The sequence below is a fragment of the Chroicocephalus ridibundus genome, chromosome 4, assembly GCF_963924245.1.
Source record: "Chroicocephalus ridibundus chromosome 4, bChrRid1.1, whole genome shotgun sequence".
NCBI lineage: Eukaryota > Metazoa > Chordata > Aves > Charadriiformes > Laridae > Chroicocephalus > Chroicocephalus ridibundus.
Genome location: NC_086287.1, coordinates 36527872 through 36549962, shown reverse-complemented (window position 1 = coordinate 36549962; position 22091 = coordinate 36527872). Strand labels below are relative to the sequence as shown.

General features: G+C 36.7%; 1 protein-coding gene across 3 annotated transcripts in view; it reads left to right on the top strand.

Moving 5' to 3' along the window:
• Positions 1-22091, top strand: part of DPH6 (diphthamine biosynthesis 6) — a 213099-nt gene that overhangs the window by 117002 nt on the left and 74006 nt on the right. The gene's annotated exons all lie outside the window — the stretch shown is intronic.

The window sequence follows — 22091 nt, the reverse complement described above, 5'->3', positions numbered from 1 at the left end:
ACTGCCTGCCCAAAACATTTCTATATTTTAAGGATGGCTGTGATTTAAAACTTGTATAATTTCTTATAAGATTTTCTGTGATTACCTCAGTCATCGAGAAGACTGAATAATTTGAATGGGGAGCCTTTTAAGCATGCAAGTTCTACCAGTGATAATAAAAAATAAATCACAGAAGCTCTTTGGTGCTAGGTATCATTTAGCCTAATCTAGACAGTGACATTTGGGCCACTAACAGCATAATCATAGTTATTGCTACAAATTGCTCCATGTTTGAGTTTTAATGTTATAAGTAAATTATGCCACAGGATAAAATATATGCTTCTTTGGGAATTAAACATGTTTATTTCAGCAATGTGGATATGGAATACTAGGCAGATGGCAAGTTTCTTTCATGTAGTAATACTGCCACCTTCTGAGTCAGTGAAGAATAATTCAGAGATGTAGCTGTTTTCTATCCTAGGGACTTTCTGAAGAATGTGTTGCAGGTTTGTTGTTTACTTTGCGTCAGCAGCATAACCTCACGAAGTCAAAAGTGCTCGAAACTAGGCATTGACGGAAACCTATTGCTGAAATTGTTTCAAAATCCACTCTGGGAGGTAATTTAACTTTTCATGGAGATTGCACTCCTACTGTGAAAGTCTGGCAGACTAGAAGAAATAGGCAGAAAAAGTCTATGGGGAAAATTTTGTTAAAAATGCTTTTATAAAGATGTACTACCGTTGAAGTCCAGAACCAAAAAATCATTCTTATTCTCCATACTCTGTCACAGACTGATCCTGAGTTAATTCTGATGCAAGGATTACATAGGAGGAAAGGTTGCTCAGTGGTTTTAGGGCAGAGGTGGCCACAGCTGGGATTAGAAGATGAAGGGGATTGCGAATGTTCTTTCACCATCATTCATTCAGACAACGTGCCCTTCAGCAGAACAGCAAGCCCTTCTGATTTTCTCGAATTAGGAAGATTAGCATGAAACGCATAATGCGGGATGATGGAATTTGTCATAATTTGCATTGTCCTGGAAAGATTCGGTTTGATAGAGCGATGCATCTCAGAGCATGTCATGTCCCACGGGCAGGTCATGGAGGAAGCTTGGCAGAAATAATTTTGCGATATGTGCATCAGTTGTAAATGCCTCATAACCAATTTGTCAAAAAAGAAAAAAAAAAGAAAAAAAAAAGAGGAGGTCAGGAGAGTTGAAGGAGGTGGGCATTTGCCCAAATACATGTGGAAGTTAGGTATGGTAATGGTAAATTAGACTTGTGTAATTTTGGAATAAGGCATGATTACATGCAATAAATGAACACATTGACTAGATACTTGGCAGGTTGCTGGTACAATTTTTGTTTCTACAGGATGTAAGAAAGATAGATCTTTCACAAATTGCATTATGAAGTTTATTTATGAAAATTCCTTACAGAAATTTTCAGACACAAGAGCTTCAGGATCAGTTTTCTGAGCGATTGCTTCTGACCTTGATAATGTTCCCAAACTGCAGATAGAAAAGGATAATCAGCATGTAGTTGACAAAACGGACATGACAGTGTTACTTATATGCTGCGGCATTTCTGGAAACAGGCATGTAGAATTCAGACAGGCAAGGGGAACACACTTATTTACAGTAGCATAGCAAGAAGAAAAGGTCCAATGTCATGAATTGACCATGGTTTATTTATGGACCATCTGACAATGAAGCAACAGTCTTTGATATTTAGAAATCTCTTCTGCCCAAGAACATTATAACTAGTGCTCATAGGTTATGTTATTTATCATTTCAATATCTGGTTCTACTTGAGGAAGACATTTTGCAATGTCTCCTTTATTTGTCTTTCTTTATACATTTCAAACAACAGATTAATGCCGGTGGTTCAGTAACACTGATCTTTTGTGACAGTTGAGCATTTGCAAGTTGAGGGTCTAATAATAAAATCAAAATAAAAAAGGGAAAAATAAAAAGGAAATTGGCACTTCTAAGGACCTGCTGTACTGTCCGTGGGATTCAAATAATTCTTCCTACCTGTGGTTGATTGTCAGGCTGCTGGCTTTCAGTTGGTTATTATTGTAGAATTATGATTTTTAAAAACTGAATCACCTTAGGGTACATTCCAACATAAATAAATTTTTCAACACCTACTACATGGAATCAAGAAACATGTGAAGCTAATAATTCTGCATTATTATAATTTGATCAAGTGTGTTGGTGTGGATATTTTGGAAGAAAGTATTTACAGATTTCTGCATAAAAACCACATTTTAATAATGTCAGCCTAAACCATTCAAAATAAATTTTTTGTCAGCGAAATAGTAGCTCTGTGTATATAGGTCCTGTGAGTTGTTGATCTCTTTCTTTTCCGTAGCTTACAGCTTTGATTAAGTTTTCAGACAAATTACTATGCTAGTTGGTGATCATAATTGATGTGTGGTACCAGTGAAGAAAAATATGATTTCTGTAACAAGAAAAGGTTCCTACATTTTGTCTACAGATTACAAAAAATGAACTGTATCTTTTATTGAATTGGAACTCCAGATCCTATATTATTTAGTATTGCACTGTACATGGTAAAGAAAAACAATTTTTAGAAACCAGAGTGTGTTTTTATTACTTTGCTGGGTGATACATGTTGATTCTATTTTTTTAAATGACAGAATAAATAATCTTTGCATCTCTGCATTTAAAGGTTGGTTAATATTTTATTCTTAACATATACTCTGGTAACTTTTGAGAGAAAAGCAACAAGTGTTCAGATTTTCTATAATTTCTTTACTGGCGTTTCCCAGAAAATGTTTTGCACTGTCTGCTATCCACTTCACTTTGGTCATATAGCTTGGCTTTGAATTTTGAGGGCTGATGCTGATGAGTGAAAACTTTGGTTTAGTAAGTAACCTTTAAAAACCTCGAAGCAAAGAATTGTGATTGATAGTCTTTTCTGATGTGACTTAATTATAGAATATAGAAATACAACGTCTGGTGATACGAGAGCAGAGCTCAAAACATACAGAACTGATAAAAAATATAACAACTTTGAAACCTTCAATTTACCATTACTGTTTAATTGTTTATATTAATTTAATCTTGATAAAGAATTTTCAACCAATATTTTTACATTGGGCCTCTTTGTAAAGTTTACTTCTAGTATCTGGTGATGGATCTAAAACACGTCCAGAGGATTCCTCTTTCTGATAACAGGAACTATGTAAAATACTTTAATTATGATACGCACTATACATAATATTTTGTTAAGAACTTGTCCAGTGAAGGATGAAGCTGTGGAAGTATCCAAGACACAGGTGATACAACTTCTTATGTAAAGTTTTATCTATATTTGCCATTTCTGATCATGAGAGTTCATTTACCACTTTTTATAGGATCCATGTGGTATCACCGTGCTATTCACTAGCTTATTATGTTGGGTAGAGTTCACACATTTCCTTTTTCTGTTACCTTTAGGAAAAGGCAGTATGTGATATGAGATATTCGGTGTCACTGTCATTCAAATGGAGGACGTTCTAAAATGAATAAAATGCTGAAATAAAGAAAGTATGCTGTGTCTGAACAGCATATTTTTCTAGCTAATAGTTAATATACTGTGTGGGAAGGTAACTCAAAATCTAATTCCTTTCTGTGAAACCATACCCTACTAAAACTACTAATGTGAAAGAAATGGGGTGATATTATTTTAAAGGAAGGAAGAGAGGCCATAAGGAAGACTGGGGACTTTTTTCTAGATTTATCAGGATTCAGAGAGAAATTTCTTTCTTATCTTTCACATCTGGAAATCTTCAGAGAAATTAATGGACATAATACTTTTGCATGCATATTAAGTGTTGTTTGAAAATTACTTTGCTCTAAAAGGATTTTGTACATTGACTGTCAGTGACTTACAATGTAGTTTATCAGCATGTATGAAAAAAGCCACAATTTTGTTTTTCCGGTCATTCATGCCACAGGTTCAATCTAGGAATTGATGGTTGGTTGATGTGTGTTCTTTCTGTTCTTACAGTTCTTAACTAAAGGTTCTTCAGATTCAATTTTGCTGTATTATGCATGTATGTATCTCTGTCTCCTTCTGATTACTTAGAGCTTCCCATGTAGTTTTGTACTGCTGAATGAGGAATTAATTTGAAGATAATAAAAATCCCTTGTCCGAAGGCAGTGATTGGGATAGTCTGTGGTTGTAACATCCTCAGTAGCCAGTCACCCAAGTCAAGAGAAGGCAGAGAGAACAGAAGGCAAAAGAACAAAAAGTATGTAGGAAGAGGGAAGTCCTTCTGACATGCACCTGGAGAGAGGTCTTTTACTGCACTTCATGTTCCTGACCACTGAGACTTTGGGTTTGATCCCTTGAGAGCCAAATATTTTAACTTTCTGTAAAAGCAGAGTAGTGCAAAACAGGTCCAGTGCAGGAGTAAGGTATGCATCTTTATGACTTGTTTTGATATCAGGTTAGGGAACGTAAGTCTGAAACCTTACGATGTCATATAACAAGTCACTTTTTCAGGGAAACAATTTATATAAATAATAACTCTTTTCTGCCCTGCGATTACTTAACTACTATGAAACACCAGAGAGAACCTAAATATTTAAGTATTTTTTTTGTTGGAAATTCGTAACTAAAGTGTCTGTTTTAAAATTCTGCTTGACTATTTGTGAGTTCTCTAGAAATTTCTAAAGTTCTATTGCTGTAGTTCTTAGGCTTAGTAAAATGGGGAGGAGGCAGTCATTCCCATTTTGGTAGATGCAGAAGAAAAGTAGCGCAAGGTCGGACTCTGCTTTACAAAGAGGTTATGTCCTCTGTATCTTGTTTTCAAATGGTCTGTGAAAATGGGAAAAGGATTGAGGGAAGAAGAAATAGGATTGCAGAAGTAATATCATTTGTATGTGAGAGAGTGAACATGGTGCTCTGACTATATTACAGTAAAACTATTTAGAGAATCTGGGAGTGGAAAGATACAGTCTGTAGATTGGAAATTGAGTCGGAACGTGTCTATACTGCACTCACCCAGCTAAATAGTATTGTGCTCCGACTGTTGGCATTTCAGCTGCTTTCATATTGCATTCTTCTGAGAAAGTGAGAGGAACGGGAAGGAGTTGAAGAGAAAAGATTAGCGTTGAGAGGAAGAGCAAACAGCCAAGGAACACAGGGGGAAACTATTGTTAGTGACTGGGAGTGTCTAAAGCACATTCGTTCATGTGTGGGGTGGAGCTGTGAATTACCTCACATGTCCTCATGTGCCTGTCTGTACAGATGTTTTACAGAATCGCAGAATGGTTGAGGTTGGAAGAGACCTCTAGAGGTCATGTTGTCCACCTTCCCTGCTCAAGCAGGGCCACCTACAGCAGGTTGCCCAGGATTATGTCCAGACAGCTTTTGGATATCTCCAAGGATGGACACTCCCCAACCTCCCTGGGCAACCTGTGCCAGTGCCCAGTCACCCTCACATAACAACGTGTTTTACGGATGTTCAGAGGAAACCTCACGTTTCACTTGGTGCTCCTTGCCTCTGGTCCTGGGCATCACTGAGAAGAGACTGGCTCCATCCCCTTTGCAGCCTCCCTTCAATTATTTATATATTTATATACACTAATGAGATACCTTTCCTGAGCCTTCTCTTCTCTACAAGTAAAACAGTCCAAGTTCTTCCAGCCTTTCCCAGTAGGTATGTCCTGGTTTGGGGTGAAGCAGAGCCAACTTCCTGTTGGGTGACAGAGGCTCTTGCTCACACTTGTTGCCGTGGCAACCAGGGTCGGCTAACTCGGGTGTTTACCCTGTGGAAGGTCACACCTGTGGACAGGTCCGGAACTGACCAATCGGGTGTTCCATCCCATCTGCCATGCTCAGTATAAAAGCTGAGGGATCAAAGAGGTGAGGTTGGTGAGATGCTCCAGTCTCTTTGTCATCTTAGTGGCCCTTTGGTGAACACTATCTCTGGGGAGCCCAGCACTGGACACAGCACTCCAAGTGTGACCACACCAGTGCTGAGTAAAGGGCAAGAATCACCTCCCTTGACCTGCTGGTAACACTCTCTGTGCTGCAAGGGCACGTTGCTGGCTCGTGTTCAACTTGTTCACCAGGACCCCCAGCTTCTTTTCTACAAAGCTGCTTTCCAGACAGTCGGGCCCCAGCATGTGTTTGTTCTTCCCCACATGCAGGACTTTCAACTTCTCCTTGTTCAACTTCATGAGGTTCCTGTCAACCCGTGTCTCCAGAGGTCCCTCTGGATGGCAGCACGACTCTCTGGTGTATCAGCCTCTCCTTCCTGTTTTGTACCATCTGCAAACTTGCCGAGGGTATGCTCTGCTCCATCTTCCAGATTATGATTGAAGGTGTTGAACAGGATTGAACCCAGTGTTGACTCCTGGGGTACACTGCTAGTTACTGGCCATCTGCAAGACTTTGTCCCACTGATCTCCACCCTCTGAGTCTGACTGTTCAGACATTTTTCGGTCCCCCTTACTGTCTACTCGTCCAGCCCATTCATCAGCAGCTTCTCTATGAGGGTGTTACAGGAGACAGTGTTGAAAGGCTTACTGAAGTCCGGGTAGATGATATCCACTGCTGCCCCCTCATCTACCAAGCCAATAATTTCATCATAGAATCTCAGTCTGTCTTAGTCAGTTCCTCTCTTTTGTGGGTGGAGGACTCTACTGAGTGTGTCTATATCAGGGTCTGGGTGCCAGCAACTGGAGTCAGCCCACAAGTCGGAGGGCCCATGTGCCTGGGTGGCAGTGCCTGGAGAGACTCGAGTAAGTGTAACCAAGGCCAGCTTTGGGGGTGTGTACGTGTGTGTGTCGCTGTTGTGTGTGGGTGTGAGTAAGGGGTCTGCTCCAGCAACAGGGGAGACTGGGATCCAGGGGCAGCTGCTGGGCAGACGGAGTCACTGAGCCCGACTGCTGGAGGGATCCGTCTTGTCCCAGTGTGTATTTGTATTCTTACTGGTGTAGAATGCGCAGCCAGGGAGGGGAGTGAGATGAGGCTTTTGGTGCTGTCTCTGGTCATGTGAGTGCTCTGTGTCTCTGGCTGCGCTGATTGGTGTGGCTGGCCAGGAATATCTGTATGTATGCGGTGCGTATGCGTGATCTGTGTGCATGTACCCAACTGGGAATAAGTGCTCAGCCTTGCTATGTGTTGGAGCTGGGGCATGGAGCGGAGCTGCAGCAGCCTTGCCTCTTGGGCTGTCGGATCCAGCCTGATTTTCCCTAACTGATCAGAACACTGAACTACAGAAAAAAGGAAAGCAAAACACCAAGGTAGAAAAAAAACAGTTGAAGGGAAGTAAAACAACGGAAAAGTGTAGGAAAATGATTTATTTATATTTGTCTTCTTATATGAGGCTTTTACAAACCTTAATATGTTCATTTCCACATTACTATTATTGCAATTTGTAAAGAGAAAAGTAAGGAATCCGCCCAGAACCTTGAGCAATGCCTGTGACCGCAATAAAATTGAAAAAAGAAGTGGAACAACGTAGCTGTGAGAAGTAGCAGAGAGTTATGCTTGTTTAAGTAAAGAGTATGAAATTTCTGCAAAAAAGTAAACTCATTGAAGTGCTTCAAGTGTGTAGAAACATTAACATTTCACAGAGTTTGGAGAAAAGTAACAGATATTGCCAAGGTTTAATTTGCCACCATTTTTATAAAGCTTCTACATTTTTTTTTTTTCAGAAATTGAATCTTTTGCTTTAATTTGAAAATTTGAAAGAAATTTCCAGAAAAAATAGCTTTTGATTTATTTTTATTAAACTGATAAGCCATGAAATAGTTACTTAAGTGTTTGCTTTCTCAAGAAGGATGTTGCAGGATATTGAGATGTCAAGCATACTTGCAGACATCTCATTTACTGGCTCAAAAGCGTTATTCTGAAAAGTACTTGATGTAGGGCATGGAAGACTGTAAATTGAAAAGGGAGTAAGACGAGGAAGCAGGAGAGAGTTATGGATGGATAAGTGAGACCTCCAGCATGACTGGTGGGGTTTTCCCTTCCCGAGAGGGAAGACCAAAGCGGATTAAAGATGAGCAGGTTCCAAGTGATTAGTTCAATTCATTACATTCTCAGCTGAATCCCTCTATGTCTGTATGCTTCCCCAGCCTTCCCTCCTGTTCACAGTACCAAAAATTAATTACAGTAGTTTAGAAGAAGTATGTACAGTGCTTCAATACATGTAAATCATGGAGCTGGGTCTGAAACACTGCTAGTCTGCCTTGACACCTCGCCACCACTTTTGCCATTCTTTATTTTAGCTTTATACTATGTGACTGCTCACAATTCAGTTGTTTTCTATGCTAAGCAGGAAAGGTGGCTGTTTATAATATTTGTCTCCTAGCCTTACACAAAATGTTTATTCCTGTGTTTATTATTTTTTTCCCTTCTGATTATAGAAAATTATTCTCTTTGCAAAAAAAACCCCAACCAACTACCTTCATCATTTAACTAGTGTTCAGGAGGGCTCAGCATGACAGTAATTTAGAATAAAAATCCTTTATTTTCAGTATACTGGTGGTTAACTAACTGTATTTTCATATTAAGATTGTAGTTCATAATGTTTTCTGGTTTTCTCAGTTCTGCATTTCTCCATGGGAACTGCTAGCTGCTGAGCAATTTTGAAAATCTGATCGTGTGTAAGGGAGGCTCAAAACTTTAGAAGCAGGCATATATAATAAAGCTATTGCGATTTTCTGAAAACGTGATTTTATATAAAAGTTGAATAACCATAACAGTGGTTATTTGGGTTATATATTTTTCATTTTATTCATCATCAATACATCTGAACTTAGGGATATTGAATGTTATTTGATAATAAAATCCTACTCTAAGTTATACTTACCTAAGTAAACTTAGAGTGAAACTTTGGTCTATTACATGCCAATTATGGTCCTAAACAGACAATACTGATACACTGAGCAGTGGCACGGTAAGAAATTTACCCATGGTATGAGAATCTTTTTAGTCACTGCAATTATTATTTGCTATGAGGTGCTAATAATATTCATGAAGTGTCACCTTGAAAATACTATTGTAATGTAGAGAATGCTGGGATACAAAAATTAAATGTAGCCATTAAAAGATCCAGGGAGGTGGAGGGATAAAACCAAAGCAATAGTAATAGGGTAAAATGCTGGGGTTTATTTGTTTCATGCTCATCTTTTAGCTTTACCAGGGTATATTCTTGTATGATACACTAATTCCATTTAAACTGAAAGATTATAGTAGTAATTACAAAAGTAGACACTTAATTGAGAGTTGTTTCAGGATTTTTATTTATTTACTTAATTTTTATTTTCTAAACAGATTTTTCAATTAAATGCAGTCCATTAAACATGTAAATATGCTTGAGGGTCAAGTTGAAGGCAACCCCATAAAAAGAATTTAGAATAATTTTAAATAAACCTAAAAGGACTACTATCATGTGCAGAGTTCCTATGTAATAGGGAAGTCTTAGAGTAGAAGTGTCCGTTTGCTGTGTGTATATTGTAGGCTTGATATGTACTTGTACGAGGAACATGTCTGAGATGACAATATTCACAAGTGCGTTTGAAGTTTCTTCTCTGTCTAAGCTGACAGATGTTTGAAGAAGTATAAATATGGAATAAAATTTATGGACAGAAGAAAGTGAAGCGAAAAAACTTTAAAATTATAGGCCTACTTACACAACTTGCTTTTTCTCTCTGCCCCCTCACATTCAACCATATAATTTTCTATTTTAAATTATATTTCCTATTTGCCTGTTCATATTAAGTTTTTCAGTTATTATGTGTTTGGCTCTGAAGGCTATTAATTTTCAGTGGCTAGTTACAAAAAGTAATCAGGTGGTTACCAAGGTTGTTAAGTATTATTAGTCCTTTACTTTGATTAGAAGCGCCGCATGCATCTTCTAGCTCTTATCCTGAGTCTCTGCTTATTTTAAGCGTATAAAACCAAATTGAGAATTGAATCAAAGGGAGTACTTTGTCTTGTCTCTTTACTGTGCTTTAAAACCCATGCATATAAATAACAGCTGCAAATCACAATCTCTACTTCCAGCTCCCTGTAGTTTACGCTGACTTGCATAGACTTCTGAAATTTATACCAGCCTGTGAATCACTGTAAGGTTCTATCCAGAGCATTCCGAAGATTCAGAGGAATTTCAAATAGGAAACCAACTTTTCTTTCCTCAACAATTTAGGACCTGGGATTGTTCTGAATTGTTTTTGACGAGAGAGATTGTTTTCTCAGCAAAAATGCATTTAGCTTTTAGGGGTTTAATAACAGCTCCAAAATGAGAAATCTCAGTTACAGTTTTCTTTCAGATTTATCTTTTTACGTTTGTGGGTCCCATTTCTCTCACAGAAAGACTTAAAATATTCTCTGTTAAGGTTGTAGGTTTTCTGATAGCTACGCATATGCCATCTGATTTAAGATTTTGATTATAAATATGTCTTGATGCAACTGCAGCCCTCAAAAAAAAGTGGTGAAAAGATGGTACTTTAAGCGCTAAAGAAAGATAGAGATTAGTTTCAGCTGTAGTGGTATTAAAGATAATGCCTTTAAACTGCATTAACAAAATAAACAGTAGATGGAAGATCCATAAAGATACTATTTTTAAGCTGCACTTTGAAAAGCTAGTCATGGTTAGGGAAAACCAGAAATTTCTATTCCATCTTTAAACTTTGGCTTCCAGATCAAGTGCTTATATAATTATAGTATTTAAGTATAACAAGCTTTAAAAATTTAGCGTATTTGCAGTCTGTTAGTATACTGAAAGATTTAGGATGGTTTTGAATGATTTGAAATATCTTAAAGACATGTATTGTTTTATCATAAGGACTGAGACATACAGATGTAAGATTTACTTAAAATCATAATTTTAATTCATGTAGTAGTTAATCCATTAATATGTATAGTTTCAAGAAGTGTGTGTTTGCAATTAAAAAGGTTTTATTAGTTTGACAGAGATTCCTTGTAGCACTCGCTTAAAACAAGAGATTAAGTTTCTGCTGTAGGTATAGATGCAGGTGAAACCTCCCCGTGGCATTGTATTAGGTCATGCCATAGTTATTCTTGTTCCTTTGTCTGTGACTATTTCAATTTTTTGTCCTAGTTGTAAAAGCAACGATACCAAAGATGGTGTTGCTCCATGGAATTGAATGATGGGACTGAGAGTTCAGAAACTGTACACTTTAAGTCGGGTTTCTCCAGTTTGCTATCTCGTAGTAAGTTTTTTAAAGTCAGCTGAACAAAGACGCTTACATATTTTGACATTATTGTGGCAGAAGACACAGAGTTAGAGAACTCATAGTTTGTAGGTCCTGTTACCACTTAGATATACGGAATATCCAGAGATTTTTAGTGTGGGCAGGTCTGATGCACATGTGTAAGCAAAGCCTTAAGTACTGAGTGAAAGGTACTATGAAAACTTGCACTTTCTTAGCACTTTGGGCAGGAATTTCAGGTATAATAGTCTTTTGTTTAGAGATCTAATTTCTGCTAAAGGCACACTCGAGATATACACTTGACAACAATATTGTTTGTATTTTCATAAGTTAATATTATTTATTATTAAGGTGATGGACTCTACAGCTCAGGTATTGGGGGTCAGACTGATAGGAACTGATGTTATTTGTGGGGTTGCATTTTAGCACGTCAGAATGTTTTGGGTTGTATTAGCAGTGCAATAGTATCTCACAGAGATCATGCTGTCAGATTCATTAATTGTTCAAGAGGCGCTTGGATATTGCAAGGCTTGCGGCTTTATCATTACAGGACTTTTTGTTCACTTCTACTGTGATCCTATAAAAAAGTTTTAAAACAAATATGTTACATCCTTTTTTTCAAACTGGGTGACTGCTCTCACTATGCATAACAATTTTGACTTAACTCAGTTGATATTTCAGAACATTATACTGCAGTACTCTCTCAGTTACTGCGAAGCAAATGACTCAGCTGTCCTGGAGACTAGACTCTGGTGTTCCCCTAGAATAACTTTAAGCTTTACTGACAGACTGACTTCCAGGAGCTCTGGGTGATGCTGTGTACGTTTGTAAATAAACATTGTGTTATGTCTCCAGAGCTATTAGTCACATACCCTTCAGGAACAGCTTCCTGACTATTAAAACTTTACTATGAATTAAAATGCTTTTTAATATACTTGGATAAATTACAACTAAAAAAATATTTTTGAGGATGAAAGCAACGTGCATGAAAACAGTAATCTGATTAGGAACGTCACCTGCCATGTTTCAGAACACATGGTGTTACTGTTACTGGAGTCATGTTATAGATCTATATGCATTGTTTTACTGATAATTCAGAGAGGCTGGACTAAAAGATCTAAAGCATAACTGGTCAAGGTGGGACGTGAAAGGTAGAAAGGTCTTGTGATGCTTACTGAAAAGCATTTGAATATCTGTTTCACATATAAGACTACCTTTGGAAACTTGGGCAAATTGTTTAATTGTACTAGGTCTCAGTTCTTTACTTCCAAATTAGTATTATATTGCTCTCATTGTTCATTTTTATTTCTGTGGAGTCTCAGAACTCTGGAATAGTGCCCGTTTGTCTGCATGGAGAATGATTAATACCGTAATTCACTATCTTGTTACTTGTGTAACTTCAGCGCTAGAGAAAATTATGCTCCTGTCTTTTCTGAGAGAGATACTGAATAGAGTTCCTGTCTGGGGAGAGCAGGGTCGTGTTTCCTCATCTTTTTCTTAGCCTCCAGACACCTGCCGATTCCATACTCTTTCAAATTAGTGAGCAAGATATATTAGGGAGGTCAGTGGAACCCAGCAGTACTCCCTGCTCTTCCTGATTTAGAGTACCAGGTGAGTGAAATGAGGCATGATCCTTGCTTTCTCAGGAGGATGATGATAGTGCTATGTGAGTGAGTCAAGGAAGGTGAAACTACCAGAATGCAAGATTCCTGTTTGGGAGGCCGTTCAAAGCTGGGTACTGTGTGGTGGATGGGAGAAGAAAACACAGATTTGAAAAAGCAAAGAAACCAACCCTGTAATCTGTAAACATCTGCTTCCTACGTGAAACAGGGCTCCCACATAAAATGTAGTTGTGATTGTGTTAATAAAGAATTAATTCTAATGATGGATATAGAAGAGGTTATAATCGAAGTTGTGCAGTCTGACTGATTTGTAGAAATAGCTTGCTTTTAAGTGACAAAATTAATATAGAATTTTAAGTTACACATTTCTAGTCTGTATACATAGTATATAAAGATAGTGTTGATAGTATGCTTATGTTTATTTTTATTTCTGTATGTGTACATGTATGCATACATGCACAACCACTCATGTTGCAGAGGGGCAGGCTTTTTTCCTAAATGTCTCAAGGTGGACTATGGAATGTTTGTCTGTGGGCTTCCAGATCAAAATTCTCAGTGGTCATTGAGAGCTTCAATAGAGGTGTCTGTAAGACTTCAAAGAGCTTCTGTTCAGCATATAATGAAGAAGGCTTTGGAAGTCTAAGGTTAAAATTCTGTAACATTTTGAGTTTTATATAACATAGGCACGTTATTTCTGGAGTGCTTTTGGTATATAGGAAATAATAGTTTTCACAGACTACTAAGGTAGGGTTTTGCATTTAAAAATACAGCGTGAATTGTTAAGACATTGTAAAGAAATTAAATGGTCCAACACTAAAACAAATTCTGAGCACTGTGGAATGTTTCTGGAAACTAAATGGTTGCATAGCACATCCATATACTATGTAGGCCTCATGGGTTATGAGGTACATGGTATAAGCAGGAAATCGGATTGTTGCAACATGGTTTTTGCCATATAGTTATATTAGACTGAAATAGTAAAACAGTTGTTTCCTGGTGATTTTTATTTCTGGGTTTTGTTGTTGTTGTTGCGTCATTGGTATTGTATTCCTGACAGGGACGTAGTAAACTTTTAAACATCTATATGCTTTACCTTTAAAAAAACAAGGGTACAGTTATACTATAATTTTGCTTATAATGGATAGAGTTTGAGTTGATTGAATGAGGCATTGTAAATTACGTGTTTTACATACTTGGTTTGGTGGAAGAAAGACAGCAAGTTAATTCTGTTGAGATCTAATGTGTGCATTTTCTATATCTAAAGGTAATTATCATCCTTAGGTTCATCCATATTTTAGCAGTTAGGACAGACAAACCCAACGCCTCTATGATAGAAAGAAACCCTCTTAGCTTGTAGAGAAGAAAGAAGCCCTCTTCACTGTCTTGGCAATTGAAGGCTGATCAGAGCTGATACAGCAGATCAATGCCACTGAAATCTGTAACATACTAGACTTCTACAACAGTCTAATTTCATGGCAGTAAAAGTCATGAATATACCAAAGGAAGAAATTGCAAGGACATTCTCGCTTTGGAAAATTGGGCGTTAAAAGCCCTAAATTGTTAATAAGATTTTTCTGTCATTAAGGGGCAACCTGAGAACTGCTCCTATCAAGGTGAAATACCCAGTAAACAAGATTGGCAATGTTGAGACTAATCCACCAGCAGAAGAGGCTTCTGTTTGCTTCTCTGAATACGTGCCAGTTCCCTGCCTCTGTGGAAAGGGGGTCATTATAATAATGACAATTGAACAGGATGGGATTCCTGTGAAGGCTGGGATAAGTGTAGTAAATAATATATTAGCACTAACTGCAACTGTATTACTGAAAAATATTTTATTTACTTTTTGTCGTGTTGGGGTCATGCGACTAATGTGGCTTACTGGTGTGGTTTGGACACTTACAAATGTTGCAGCTGTTTTGTGACACGTGCTCAGATGAGACACACTCGATTTTATTTCCTGCTGGTTTAACTTTGTTAGAATTTTCTTGGTAGATAGACAAGTGAGTCTTAGTCATGCTAAATTGGACTTTGACAAATGTTATCAAATGTATATAATTTCTGGAGTTATTAGATTGATCTCAGCCCTTGGATAAAGAGCACATTAAAAGAGAGATTTATAATAAGATAAGTTTATTTGTGACTGAGTCCTCTGGATACAGTACCAGCATTCTTCTGCTAGTGGGGTGGAAAGTCTTTGAATATTCCTTAAATGAATAACTTAACATTTGCCAAACATTTTCTTTCTGGGCCTTCCCCCATGTGAAGGAATCTGTCAGATCTTATTCTGTGTTTGAGGAAGTGCCTGAAGAATCTCAGTCAAGTCTGTCTGCAGCTCACATTGTGTGAAGTTCTAGCTTTCTTCTTTGTAACAGTAACAAATCTGGAAGGTTATTTTTTCCTAAATTCTATAAAGTTAGCAGTAAATTTGAATTCTATAAATGAATTATGTAAAGACTGGGTGATGGTGAGTTTTCTGTGGCTACAAAACATTAATTCTCTCTATTTTATCCTTTAAATGCCTGAGAAACTAACAAAAAACTTCCTAGGCTGAAATATATTCTTTACTTGCTTCCCATGATTGATCAGCTTTCAGGAAAAATTAAAAAATCACTTTACGTATGCAGTGAGTTGCAGAGTCTTCAGCAGGAAAAGTGTAACAGATTCACTTAATGTAAATAAAAGGTATCTGCAGGTAGAAACTTCAAAGTTGCGTTTTTGTGACTCCTCTCAAGAAAAATCCCTTTACATACTAAGAAGATGGAGTGTAGCAACTGGAAAGCAATGTCAAGAAAGCACCAGCTGTCTTGAAAAACAGTAATTCTTCTAATATCAAAGTTAAGCAATAAAGCATCTCAAAAGTCTATTAATGTTGATTGTTTAAATGTGTTTGTCGTAACTCTGAACATTCTGCAAATAAGTTCAGGTTTACCTTCTTAAATATAAATGTACATTTGTAATGTAAATGCATGTATAGTTCACTCATAATCAAATATACATAAAGTTTCCATATGTATCCTGATTTTTTGGTATTTCCTGATAGGTGCTTAATTTTTCATCTCTGATATATTAATATTATATATATATATTTGTTTTTATATCTCCCTTTATGGTAATACTAAAACTATAGTTGAAATCATCAATAAATGAGCTTCCTTGTTATGCTACTCCTATCATTTCTCAATAATTAGACTAATGTTAGAACTGTATGTTTAATACAAGGCATATTCTAGATTTATGGAATTGCTTCTTTTTCCTCTTGCGTTCTCCTTGGCATCTGTATGCAAGAAGTAAGCATAAGCCAATGCTAATATTTTTGTACTTTCCCACACAAAATAAGCACTGATATTGCACAAATGTTCAGGAATATGGAACACCTTACCCCTTTAATATTTTCTTTTCAATCCAGCTGGGTGAACCACTTAATTTAAATTATTATTTACTGTATTTTTAAGAACCATAATAGTGATTCAGACTAAAGCACATCTCAGAATGGTGTTTCTTCTGTGGGAATGGAAACAGGATTGTAATGCAAGCTAGCATGTTTTTGTTAGGCATCTAATCCTCTGAATATTTTCCCAGTAAGGTACAATAAATTTTTTATTTGTTAATATCAAATTTTCCTTATAAAAATAGCAAATACAGACAGGTTTGTGTTAAACTGCTCATTGTTCAATTATGAATTTGGGATGGGATTAGTTGCTTGAACCCTTCTACCTCTACAGTACAGTATAATGCAAGTCCTGATCTTGCCATTAATCAGCCGAGTGACTGACAGTAATGCATTCAGCAAAAACACTGGTTACATGTTTCTTGTACTCACCATCCTCATCCAAAACAAACGGTGTATGTGCAGCTCTGTACTGTTTAGAAGTGTTCGACTTAATCCTTTTTGTCTTATAAAATGTCCATAATGTTTTGTAAGCTATCAAAAGACAGGGAAGCTTGAGAAGCTTGTCTTCCATTTAAAAGATAATGATTATGACTTCTGTGATAATCAAGTTTTGTGCCCAGATTAGTTCTCTGGTCTCATGCTGATCTCCAGGGCGGCACCATTTCCCACATGGATGGGACTTTATCTGCATGATAGAAAGTTTCATTCTTCCCAAGGACAGGGGTTTTTACCCCCACCTACAAAAACTATGCTGGCCACAGGCTAAGGAAAGTCAGGAAGAGTTCAGCTAAGGTGGTGAAAATTTCATTGAAAATGTATATTTGAGTAAATTAGAATGGAACTATTTCAAATGTAAATTTTGAAGCAGTGCAGACAAACTGTAGCTTCTTAATCAAGTGTCTTTTTGAAACATGAACGTATGTCACATCATTTCTCTTACACTAATATGTATATGTGCCTATATTTCAGCTATATATATAATTTCTGATGAAATTTTATAAATCTTGAAGCATGAATTACTGAATTCACTGTACTTGTGTGTTACTATTAGCACCAGTAATAAATGGCCAGCTCCTCCTAAGAAGGCTGGTTTTATAGAATCTATATCCTCTGAGTAATGAGCTCTTCTTTACCTTGACGCTTTTCATGTCTTAAATGCTTTTAATCACGTATTGCTTATATTACATTGATTACCTGAAAGAATGTTGAAGCTTTAATGATCCCTGTTTTGTCAGTGTAAGAACTTAGCAGTACCCATCATATGATGTTATTCAGTATGACAGTTACTCAGCTTATACTTCAGGGAAGATATCAAAGCTAATATCTAGTTTGTAGTATAAGTAATCTTTCATGATTACCAGCTAGGATGATTTGGGACTGCCATCACCCCAGTGGCTCCACTATATTCAGCTTTTCTAAAGGTTTTCTATTTCCATTTGTTAGCCTTTTTTTTTTTTTTTTACTAGTCTTCAATTGCAGTTGCTAGAACAATAAATGTGAATATTTTTTGCTTCTCAGTCTTACATCTATACTACAAATAATCAAGTCTAAAATATAGCAGCTCACATATACAGCAGAGAAATTGTCCTCTGATATTCTTTATCTGAAAGGAAATGCAGGAGAAGATTGTCATGACTGCAGATTTATTGGACGTTTATGTGATATCTGTATGGTTATGCTAGTGTATAGTGCTAGGCTTTTCTTGCAATAACTTTAAAGCCAGGGAAGTGATTGCTGAATTGACAGCATGAAAGTAGTAATAATAAAAGAGGGGAAAAGAAGACAACGTGCATTTACAGTTGAGATGTTTAAAACTTGCTTGTACACCTCCGGGTCATAAAGATATAGAGGGAATGCGACTGACCTGACAACTTCAGAATTTTTGATCAATTACTACTTAGCCTTCAGTGGAACACTTCCAGACCCTCACGACTTAATCCTCATTTGCGACATTTATGCTTAGCTTCATTTCTGTGATTCTCAAAGTGACTGAGGTATTATTATTTCTATATAAACAGTGATAAATATGCCTATAGCACTTCATGAACAAATAAAAACGAATTTCTCCTCTCTTGTCTACCCTATATGGTTAAAGCATACAAATAGACACTAATACCCGGAGTCATTAATGAAAACATTTGAAGACTTCTCTGTTAGCTTAGCTACAACTGTATTTTTCAGTAAGCAGAAATGCAAGATAGTAAGTGTTGCAGGAGGACATCCTAAACAGGAAAAGTGAAAGATGTTGGCCTGTGTCTTTTATTGGGAATTCTTTCTGTCATTTTCCTGCTATTATCAGTCCTTGGTCATTTCCGCTGGATTAATAAATATGTGCAGAAATACAGAAAAGCCACAAGCACTTCTGCTCTGAACTCCTATGATTTGTGACTTTGCTCAGAGTCTATCTGACTAACCATTTGGCTAAAATGGCAGCACTATCACAGCCATTTCAGCTGCTATCACCGTCAATCCCAATGAAACTGAATGGGTGTAATTATGAGATATTTTTAGGAAACATACTTTATATAGACAGGGCCTCTGAGGGCAATAAATTCTAGGACATAGGGAAGGATGTGCAAGAACAATACTTTCCACTTTAAATTACATGTTTCAATGTCTAATTAGAAAGTTTCAGTGGTTTCAGTGCTGACATCTGCTTTGTGTCATAGCAGGGAAATAGTACAGATTTTCATTCACTTTTTTTTACAGATTTATTCTGTATTTTAATAGTATTTACACTTCACAGACTAAAGCAAGAAAAATTTTACATCACCTTGCGTGCCTCATATATTGCGGACCAGTAACGCATTTAGAGTAGAGTTATAAACTATGGTTGCAAACTAGGTTGCAAACAAATTTTGCCGAAGGCATGAACCATAAATTAAAGTAATAATCATCTCTGTAAGAGACAAGTTTTCTCCACTGCTCTTTTAAAATAAAAAAGAAAGTAGGTCAGAGAAATTTAGGATATTTTAGAGTATGTACAGTATTGTATTGTTTGCCAGCACCTAATTTACAATTACAGAGCTGCATGAATATTGAAATGATTCAGCTTCCCATTATAAATGTATGTGGCAGTTTGGTTGTTGATCAGTTTATGAAGTTAATGCAAATGAAACTGTCTTCCTGTCAGCATTTGAAATATATAATGCAGTCATGTTGTATATTCAGGGACAGGCCATTGACAGTCAATTAACAAGTTTGATTGGTATGTCAACTCATTCTTTTGAATTGTTAATAGTATGTTAATAGCATTCATTTCTTTGTGCAGTCCCATTTGCAGCTTCACAGTTACAGCTATTTTTTATGATTCTGAGTAACCTAAAATAGTACCTTAATAATAGATTATTAAACACCTGTCTGGTGTAGCTTAGGGAGGTTTTTCTAGACTGGGAGTTTGCAGTGGATCCCTTTGATATTCAAATCAACAAATGATAGCCTTTTTATTCAAAACGTAAGTTCTTTTGATGGTTAGCTTGTTAAGAAATATTCAGCTCCAGTCTGACCTGATCTGGTTTCCCATGGAAAAGATCTGATGCTGTTTGAAGGTTCATAAATGGAATGCCAATGACAATTTGTTGTTGACGTTTTGCTGCCTCAGCCTTCAGATGCTGCTGGTTGATGTGCCGCTTTAGCTTCACCAAATAATGCTTGCAGGTAAATGATCTTCTGATTGATCAGATAGTTTCAAAGCAAAGAGTTCTCTTCTGTGGTCTGCAGTCATGGTTTTTAGGCTTGGAGGGGTACTTTAAAAGATGCATCAAAGTTGACAGATGAATCTCGAGGCAAGGAATGATGGGAGACAGCAGAATTATGGGAATATTTTTTAGAGAATAACATATTAGTGAGAGTTTTGAAGACCTTCAAAGGTCTATCAAGCCAGCTCCCTGTAGCAGATTTATTCCTCCTTTAAAAAAAAATTAAAATTGGGTACACTGGTTAACTCTCAATTTCCTGTGTTGGGAAGGTGTTGAGCTGATTTATTGTTCTCTGATGGTGTTTTAAAGGGCTTATTTTGTTTGCATTTCACCTTTAGCTTGTTCTGCATACGGAGCCTAGTCCTGCAAGGTGCCATTTCTGCTTCTACTAAATTTAGCACAAAATCCAAGCATTGTATCGCTTTACAAGGTCAGGGTGAACAACGAATAACATTCCTTTACATAAGAGTCCGTGACACCATGAGTTAGCATTACAAACAACAAATAAAAAATTCAGTTGAAATTACTCTGTTTCTCCACCTTTCTTCATATTACATGCATTATTCTTTCATAGCCTTCTTCATTCCCCATTAGTGCCCTTCCTGATTCTAACACAGCTATTATTCGGAAGGATCAGACTAGCTATTAGAAGTTCAAAACATACATCACAGAAATAGTTCATTTCTCTTTGGTTTGAGCATTTAATTATTCACTATCAGCATGTGATATTTTTTCTGCAAAAACACGTAATTGTTTTTTTGGTTGAAGAGCTATAAAATTTAACTCCTTCAGGCCTGAATGGCAGAAACCCTGAGGTTCGGAGTTAAATGCTGTGCAGTTACACTGCAAAGCTCAAATTCTGGAATCACGCATTGAAGGATGCTATGTGTTCACTGGACTTCACTGGACTTCATAACAAATCATTCTTGCTGGTTGAATTTAGGCCAAACTTTTTTAACAACAAAACCCAGTCTTTTCACAAAACCCTAAAGCGTGACTTAAAATTGATAGATGAACAGTCAAGTCATGCAACTTCAATTTTATATGTCATGTAAATAGAATGCAAAATTTATATGAGACAGTTTTCATGACTGGAAATTATGGCATTTTTTTGTACTTTTCAAATACTGTGCACTGTTTAGCTGATAATTAGAAGCTCTTTCTGTTGGGTTGAACGAGCAAAATATTAGACACTTGTATTGTCATACAAGGTCATATTTTCGGTGAAGCACCTATAATTATCCAAAGCTCAAAAAGCAAAATTAGACATATAAACTGTTCTTAGGAGACTTTGATACAGCCTCTGTTTTTGAAGAGGTACTCTATTGATTATTTATAAAATTCAAATAAAAAGTTCAAAGATTTTCTCATAGTAATGCCATTGGTATTGTTTCTAATTCATCATTTCTGTGCTTGAGTAAGTTTTAAGCATTATACTTCAAAGAGAAGATCATGGTCACATCTCAGGTTCACATTAGGCTTCTGTAAGTATTTTGATTTTATTTTAAAGTCTACCTTCCCCACATGATTTCCATTTTATCATCTCACTTCTTTTGAAGTAGCCTAAATATTTCACAAAAATTGCGTTCGTACAGGATCATCGGTCCAAATGTTCTGCAGTGTAAGGCTTATTCTATGTTAAGTATCTTTCCTATTGCTAAATGCTTATTATTTCAAAAAAGCTAGAAGGTAACAATGACCATTTCATAGCAGTTTGGAATTCTTAGAATTTCAGTGGGTTGTTTCTCTTTGAATAATGTTGGATTATCAAGGTAGAAATCATAATCAGGACTGTATCAGTTTTGATTTAATGTTCATTGTAAAGCTTTTTCAGGTCCTTACTAATACTTTTTCTCATAGAGAGGAATCTTTCCATCCTATATTAACTTCTAGCATACTGATTAGAACACTCATCAAGAAACAGAACAGAGTCTTGGTCAAAGAACATGAGTTTATTTAAACAAATTAGAACAGTTCCAGTAGAAGACACTGAGAGATGTGCTTCCTGGACTGCCTGTTGCCGCAACAGCGCTGCCATTACCGGGAAAAAGAAAATACCAAAGAAGGGATTTGAACGTGGATGTCTGCAATATCACAGCTGATTAACCTGATTACTGTATTATTCCTTACTGCATTCTGCCCCTCCCTTCCTCTTATTTACCCCCTTTTAGTTTCAATGCTTTGCTTTGTACTAA